Source organism: Pteropus alecto, unplaced genomic scaffold (genome assembly GCF_000325575.1).
Source record: "Pteropus alecto unplaced genomic scaffold, ASM32557v1 scaffold239, whole genome shotgun sequence".
Classification (NCBI taxonomy): domain Eukaryota; kingdom Metazoa; phylum Chordata; class Mammalia; order Chiroptera; family Pteropodidae; genus Pteropus; species Pteropus alecto.
Window position 1 is genome coordinate 16,792,639 of NW_006494613.1, and position 8,091 is coordinate 16,800,729.

General features: G+C 29.4%; 1 pseudogene; it reads left to right on the plus strand.

The window, feature by feature from the left end:
* The first annotated feature begins 6,197 nt into the window (after positions 1–6,197).
* LOC112474498 lies at positions 6,198–6,316 on the plus strand (annotated as a pseudogene).
* Positions 6,317–8,091: the final 1,775 nt, after the last annotated feature.

Here is an 8,091-nt window from a genome sequence, read left to right on the forward strand (position 1 = left end):
TAGAAGAGCTTTCTTTTTTAGCTAATTTTATTTTTGAAATAATCTCACAAATGTCCTTTCCTTGCTGAAGCTACTATCATAAAAGAAGACTTGCTATCCAAACATTTTCCTTGAAATGATTTCTTATTTAAGCCCTACTCTCACCTCTCTGATTTAGAGATAGGTGGTGAAGATCCATTAATTATTTTTTTCACCTACTTTACGATACTCTCTAATGAGATACTCTCATTATTATATGATGATATCCTTGATGAGAAGTCATTGTCCTTGACTTTATCACTGTTATCCCATAATATTTAGTCAGTTCAGGCTGCCATAACAAAATACCACGGACTGGGTGGCTTAAGCAATAGAAATTTTTTTTTTTCCCCTCATAGGTCTGGAAACTCGATGTACCAGATGAAGGAACCAGCAGATTTTGTTTCTGGTCAGAATTCTTTTTCTGCCTTGTAGAGGGCCACATTCTCCCTGTGTCTTCATATGGCCTTTCTTCTGTTCATGTAGAGACAGAGGTACCTCCTCTTTTTATAAGGACATGAATCCTATTGGATTAAGATCCCATTATTATAAACTCACTTAACTTTTATTATATCCTATAGGCCCTATTTCTAAATATAGTCATATTGGAGAATGGAGCTTTACCTCCTGAAATTAGAGGAAACAATTCATCTATATTATATCTAAAAAAATTCTTCTCTTTAGAAGGTTTAGCACACTTATTTTACTTTCCAGAATTATTTGTAATGAAGAAATTTACCTTTTCACAACATTGTATTTTCTTAAACATATTTGTTTCACTAATAGAGAAAAATAATTTTATTAAAACTCATCAATATGTCTTCTAGTGATTTGATAATTTTTACTTTCAAATATATAGAGCTTTAAAAGCAGGTAATGCTCACTAAACATTATTTAACTACTGGAAAGCTGATAATAGATATTACTATGCTTCTTTAGGATTATATATTGTTATGTTCATATTTGCATATCCAAATTTTAAGTGTTTAACATTTTTTCACATAAGAGAAAAATTTTTCTATGCACTCAGTCATTATTGAACTCAAACCATACCATTCTAATTAGCTATTACATGATTTCCATGTATAAAACAATATATTAATATTTAATTCAAATGCATAACTGATACTGTGATCCAAAATGCTCATCTCTCATATTATTCTGTGTTAATTTTTGTGCAGTTACAGTGAAAATATATATGGATATATATATGTTATGGACTCAAATGTTATTTATTTTATCTTTTTCCCACTATATATACAAACAAACTACTTACGTGAAATTAGAAAACCCAGCCATGAGTTACTAAATGTTAATGTTTCTGCCTGAAACAATTTGAACCAGAGTTTTACTCTTTCTTTCTATAAAGTAACCCTCCTTTATTAGGTCAAAATAAACATTTTATATAAATATTTATCTATATATTCAGTGAAAAAATACATAATAACTATCATCTAAATGAAAAGCACTGAGCTTATTCAAGCATTTCACAGGAGTGTAGAAGACAAACATGTAGAGATAAAGGGGGACAATATTTTGCAAATTTTAAATATTAAATTATCTTCTGCAATAAATTGTGTTCTTAGTCAAGCTTCAACCCTTAAGGCCAAACATTAAGACTTACTGACTCCATGAATGAGTTGGTATGCCTAGAAACAATAATTCATTGATCAACTTTAAATAGACTGTAGATGATGTTCTTGGCATCTTTAATAAAATATCAGTCATGGTTATAAATATTTTACCTAAGTTTTCCAGATATAATAAATTCTTCTCTTGCAAATATGTTAACTACTTATACTTTCTCCATTTCTGGATGAGTATGATCAGATCTCTCATCCACATAGGATTAGATAGACGAGAAATAATGGTGAATCTGAGATTGGAATTTTAAGGTGACTCTGAGTTTTCTCACTTGGGTGACTAGGTAGGTGGTGGTATCATTCATCAAGCTAGAAAACAAAGAAAGAGAAAAACTTAATTGGTAGGGTTATGTGCTGATTATAGGAAGGTAATTTGTTATTCAGCTTTAGACTTGGTGAATGAAGTGTTGAGAATTCAGACAAAAGTGTCCATGAGGTAGTTCATTTCTCTATTTCTCCAAATGGAAGGATTATTCTTTAAGACACCTCTATTTTATACCTCACAGTTTATCTTCCTCCCTATAGTCCCCAACAAAGCTATTCTATCAGTTGTCAAATGCTACCTGTCCTTTATTAGTCTCAACTGTCCTTTAGTTTCCTAATTTTCATTTTTCTTGACATATTTCTGCATGTTGCAGTAATCTCCATCCCACTATCAAATTCCCATCTTCATCTTGAAACTTCGCATTAGTGCCAGATTAAGACTTCTCAAACTCAGGTCAACACATGTCTCTTTTCTAACCATAAATCTTCAGTGATCTCTGTATAATGCTCAGAAAACAACTGGTCTCCTTAGCCCATGGTTCATTAAATAAAGTGTGTTTTTAACAATGTATATTTTCTATCATATTTTATAGGAACTAGATATTATAGATAATTTGAAGTATGAATTCTATGCACATAATATAATGCCTGATTATTCTTTTGAAATACCTTTTATCTTTTTGTCTTTTTCCAAAAGACAGCTAGAATTTTGACAGGGAGTGTTTTGAATTTGTATATAACTTTTGGGAGTGTGGTCATCTTAACAACAATGAACATTCCAGTCCATCAACACTGGATGTCTTTATATTTGTTAATTATTTAATCTCTTTTAATAATGTTTCATAGCTTTCAGTGTAAAAATTATATGTTTTTTAAAAATTTATTTCTAAGTATTTTATTTTTGATGATATTATAAATAAAATAATTATCTTAATTTTATTTTGTTTATTCAGTTAATGTATAAAAATGCAATTGATTTTTGTATATTGGTTCTTTATTCTGCAACTTTGCCGAACTTATTTATTAGCTCTAATAATATGTGTGTGTATGTATGTGCACATGTAATACCTTAGATTTGTTCATTTTTTAAAAGTCTGGGAGTATCTTAATATCTTCTTTAGTTTTGAAGGATAACCTTTTGAACATAAAACTCTTGGCTTTGTAGGTGTTTTAGTGTTGTTTTGTTTTTATTCAACACTTTGACTATGTCATTCCACTGCTCTCTGGGCTCCATGTTTTCAGGTTTGAAACTAGCTGTTATTCTTATTGAGGATGACTTGCATGTGATGAGACTACTTGGCTACTTTCCAGATTCTCCTTATGTCTTTGGTTTTTGACATTTGACCATGATGTGTCAGGTTATGAATCTCTTTAAGTTTATATTACTTTGAGTTTATGTTTCTGCATGTGTAGTTTAATGCTTTTCATCAAATTTGAGAAGTTTTAACTTTTACATTTCTTAAATATTCTTTCTGCCTCTTTCTCTTTCAATTTTAGACTCCTATTATGCATATGTTGGTAGATTTGATGGTACTCTACAGATTTTTAAGTTTGTGTTTATTTTTCTTCATTCTTTTTTCTTTCTATTACTCTGATTGTATAATCTCAATTAACCTATTTAGCACTTTCAGTAAATTTTTCATTTTAGTTATTTTCAATGATGTAATATCTATTTGAATTTTAAAAATAATATCCATTTCAAGATTAATATCTTTAATTGAAAGGCAATATATTCATACCTTTTTTAGACTTTCAGACATGATTTCTTTAGATCTTTAAATATATTTATGTAACTGACTTAAAATCTTTTCCTAGTAAGTCAAACAAACACCTGACTATCTGAGGGGCAGTTTCTATTGATTGCTATTTTTCCTGTGAATGGGTCATACTTTCTTGTTTATTTGTATATTTCATATGTTTAGTCAAAATTGAATGTGATAAACAGTACAATGCAGACACTGGAAGTCAGAATATCGTTTCTTGTAAGGTTTATTCTTAGTGTTATTTGCTCTTGTCTTTGGTGTGGTGATAGTATTTATTTTGTAACTTACTTAACTGTTTCATTATTCAAAGTCTGTATTTTGTACTTTTTTGTCTTGTTGGACCACTAGAGTCAGTATAGTCCATTTATTTGTCAGCCAATGGTTATACAAAGATTTTCTGTATAACCATGTACTAATAAGTCTTCCAGCCTCAACAATTCTGCAGTTTTCAATTCTATTTTAGACTTTATTTCTTTGTGCAGTACATAAATATCAGCTAGAGGTTACAGATTAGAGTCTACTCAGGTCTCTTTTTCAATTAAATGCGGCAATCTAGATATGCACAATTATAAGCCCCTTTGGTTATCTTACTTTTCAGATTTTTCTTTTACATTTTTTGCCTTTGTTTGTTTGTTTGTTTGTTTGTTTGTCTCAACTGTTATTAGTAGCCCAGAAATTTGTGATGTTAAAAATTGTTGATTATTTTTAGCAAATGCGCTTAGGATATGGTTTCTCTTACTGAGTGAGCATTGAGTAAGACCACATAAAGACAAACCTGGTGAATGGGGCTCTTCCTGGGAGTTTCCAGGTAGGTAAAATTGTCACAATTTTCTGGGGACTAGGTTTTTTTTGGAAATTTCCTAATTTATTCTACCTTCTTCAGTAACTGGTTACATTGCTTATTTTCATTGTTACTACAGTTGCAAAGCTGCTGGTTTTCAATGTTATTACAGAAGAGGAAGTGGGAATAGAGTTAATTAAAATACCACGATGTTTGCACATTTTCTCAGTCCTTAGATTCTGGGCATTGGAAAGGTAATTTTGCTAATATTTTTAATGTTCTAATTGATTGTATTTATTTTGCTCCTTATTGCCACAGCTGAAGATGAAGGGGCACATAAAAATAAAATTAAATATTAAAGATCATAATAAACAAGATAAAATCACCTGGCATAGTACAACTTATATTTTAAAATAAATAGTATTATAGAGCAAATTTTTTAGCAATACATTAGTAAAATAGTTATATTTTACTATAACTATTTCTAGTAAAGGCCTCAGTTATATGAATTAAGCCTTTTGAAATTTCCCAGGCCCAATTAGGCACTATATGCAACAGAGATGTTTTAGCTATCTCTTCTTAGAACTGCACAAATTCCTGCCTCGAAGTATCCTAAGAAATAAAATTATTGTTTGTTAAGACAACAAATTTTTACAGTTTTATTAGATAACTGATACAATTGTCGAACAGGAAAATACTACATTTATCTCTAATATATTTATCAATTAGTTTTAGTGAAGTATAGGCATGAAGATAGAACTATAAACCAAGGATGGGGAAGATTTCAAATCTAGGTAAGAGTGGAACTTTCTCCTCCAGGACAGTAATGGATGACCAATAATCAATAGACCTTTCTTAAGAAGTAATTTGAAGGTATAATATAAGGAAGATCATGATGACAGAGAAGTAAATAGAAAAAAAAGAAGACGTGAACTTTAGGGCATACTTTCTAGGAGACATAGAGACTATTCCTTGGATAACGAACCCAAATTTCATCAGTCCTAGAAAGCAACCAGCTCAGTTTGAACAGAATAACAATGGACTATGATGAGGGTGGCTCTATTACTAAAGTCAATTGAATTTAAGAGATAGTATGATTAAGAGTATGGGCAAAAAAATTCAAGGATATAATAATTCAAGGATATAATATATCAATTTTAATATCTAGGAAAAATAAAAAGCTATATATAAATATGTCATAGTCCAATTATAATGCAAATTAAAATATTTTGTGATTTTAAGCAACTGATGGATTACATATCTAGCAAAGCCATTACATCTTGATGTTAGAATCAATATTAACACTGGGATATGACATAAATTTCAAAAATTTGTGAAAACTCCTCATTAGCTTAATAAAATTTGTATCTTTTATCAGTGAGAAATATATGAAAAAATTTGCAATGTTTCCTAAAAAAGCATATTTTTAAATATAAAATATTAAAATTAAGATATTTGACAATGCAAACTTTATATAATGTACACATTCATATAAATTTAACCTAATTAAAATCATTCTACTTCTTAAATTTGGCCTTGTAGTTGTTCTGTGCCTAAGCCTTCATTTTACATATAAAGAAACTGAGATCCAAAGAAGTTAAATTATCTTTTCAACGTCATGATACTGATCAATAGTGCATCTAGAACTAGACCTTGCATTTTACACCTGGTGGTTGTCTTTTTCCTTCTATTTTTTTCTCCCCACATTTCTTCTCTTTAATATAGATTATCTATGGCCATGCCACTCTGAACAAGCCCAATCCTGTCTGATCTCGGTAGCTAAGCAGGGTCGGGCCTGGTTAGTACTCAGACGAGAGACTACCTAGGAGGACCAGGTGCTGTAGGCATAAAAAATAAATTACAAAAATAAGGGATTGTAAACTGACAAGGTCCTTGCAATCTGTGAGGTCAACCAAGAGTTGCCTCGCCTAAATAAATAAATAAATAAATAAGAAAAGAGAAGAAAAGAAATATAGACCTTAAAAATAAAAAAAAAAATGTTTTAGTTTGAATTCCATTAATAATCCATTTATCATATCTATCTATCCACTCTGTATAAATTTATATTATGTTGGTAGTAATTAGAAAATGTCATATTCTGATAGGTATGCAGAACTTTTGGTGGAATAAAACTGTATTTATTTTTTAACTCTGTATCTTGACACTCATATGTTTTATTTTCATTATAACTCTGAATTAAATAATGTTCTTTTCCAAGTCTTTTTACATATTTTATACCACCACTATACTCACTGCTAATTATTTATCATTTATCATTTTCACAGTTATGACCATTTAATGAGGGCATTGTAAAAAAAAGGTTAATGTTTTTCCTATGACTTATCTGATATGGACTTATAAATACCTGGTTGCATTAGGTTCATTAATCTTATTTCCCTTACTATCTACCTTGAAAATAGATGCTATAAGCTATGTTTTAATAAAGTACTATGCCAATATAAATGATAGCATACTTTTTGTAATTATTACTAAAATAAAGAAATCTTTCCTTGATAATTTGTTGTTGACCAATTTTAGTTGACTCTCTTCTATAGTATCTGATACATAGTAAGTGCTCGATGTTCATACAATGATCAATTTATAGATTGAGAACATGTAAAATTATTTCTGATACTTCTTTCTTACCACTTCCATAGGTTGAAAGACAGTAAGGCTTAGATAGAGAGTCTACAACTGTATGGTGTTCTTTCTTAAATATATATACATATATGAATTAAATGTGTGCAGTATTTGTGGTGTCTATATATGGTTTAAAGCAAGATCCTTTGATTCCAATTAAAATTTGTAATGCTAAGCATAAAAAAAATGTAGATTAGTTTTATTTGGGAATTTGATTTTTGGTCAGGAAAAGTTTGAACATGGACTTAAGTGGTACATAGCATATGGTATTTGGAACTGTCAGTGGAAAACTGAAAATGACCAACATTGTGAATATTGAGAGTTTCTGTTAATTTCAAAATGATTGGGAGTTGTTATTCCCAATTCTTTTCAACTTGTGTTAAAATGGAATTAATTTTTCAAGATCAGCAGTATTGAGCAAAAAACACACTTTGCTTTATAAATTCACTAACATAAACCTTTACTTTTTATAGTAGCAGTCTTAGCATATATAAAAATATTTCATCCTTATTTTACAATATATATTTAACATTAAATAAGTTATTATATAGTCTTGTATATTTTATTTAACATCTTAATATTAAATTAAAAATTCATTGCCCAACATAATAGTATTCAAGTTTTAGCAAACATAGTAATCTTCTGAAGATCGTAATAAAATTCAGATTCCCAACCCATGCTCCACACATCCAAAGTTAATAGGCTTGTGTGAGCTCATAATTCTTTCCTTTTGAAAAAAAAAAAAACAAAACCTTCTAAAAATAATTCAAGTAATCTATAGGCATGCTTTGAGAGACAATGACACAAGCTAATTTTCTTCCTTTTAAAGAACATTTTTCTGAAATTTGAATTAAATATTGTAATTAAACAAATGGCTAATATGACATTGTAGCATATAGCTTTAAGTTTAAAAAGTAATAATATAACATAATATTCAAAGAGTTCCAAAATCAAAGCTTAACTGGTGAAATATATTACATGG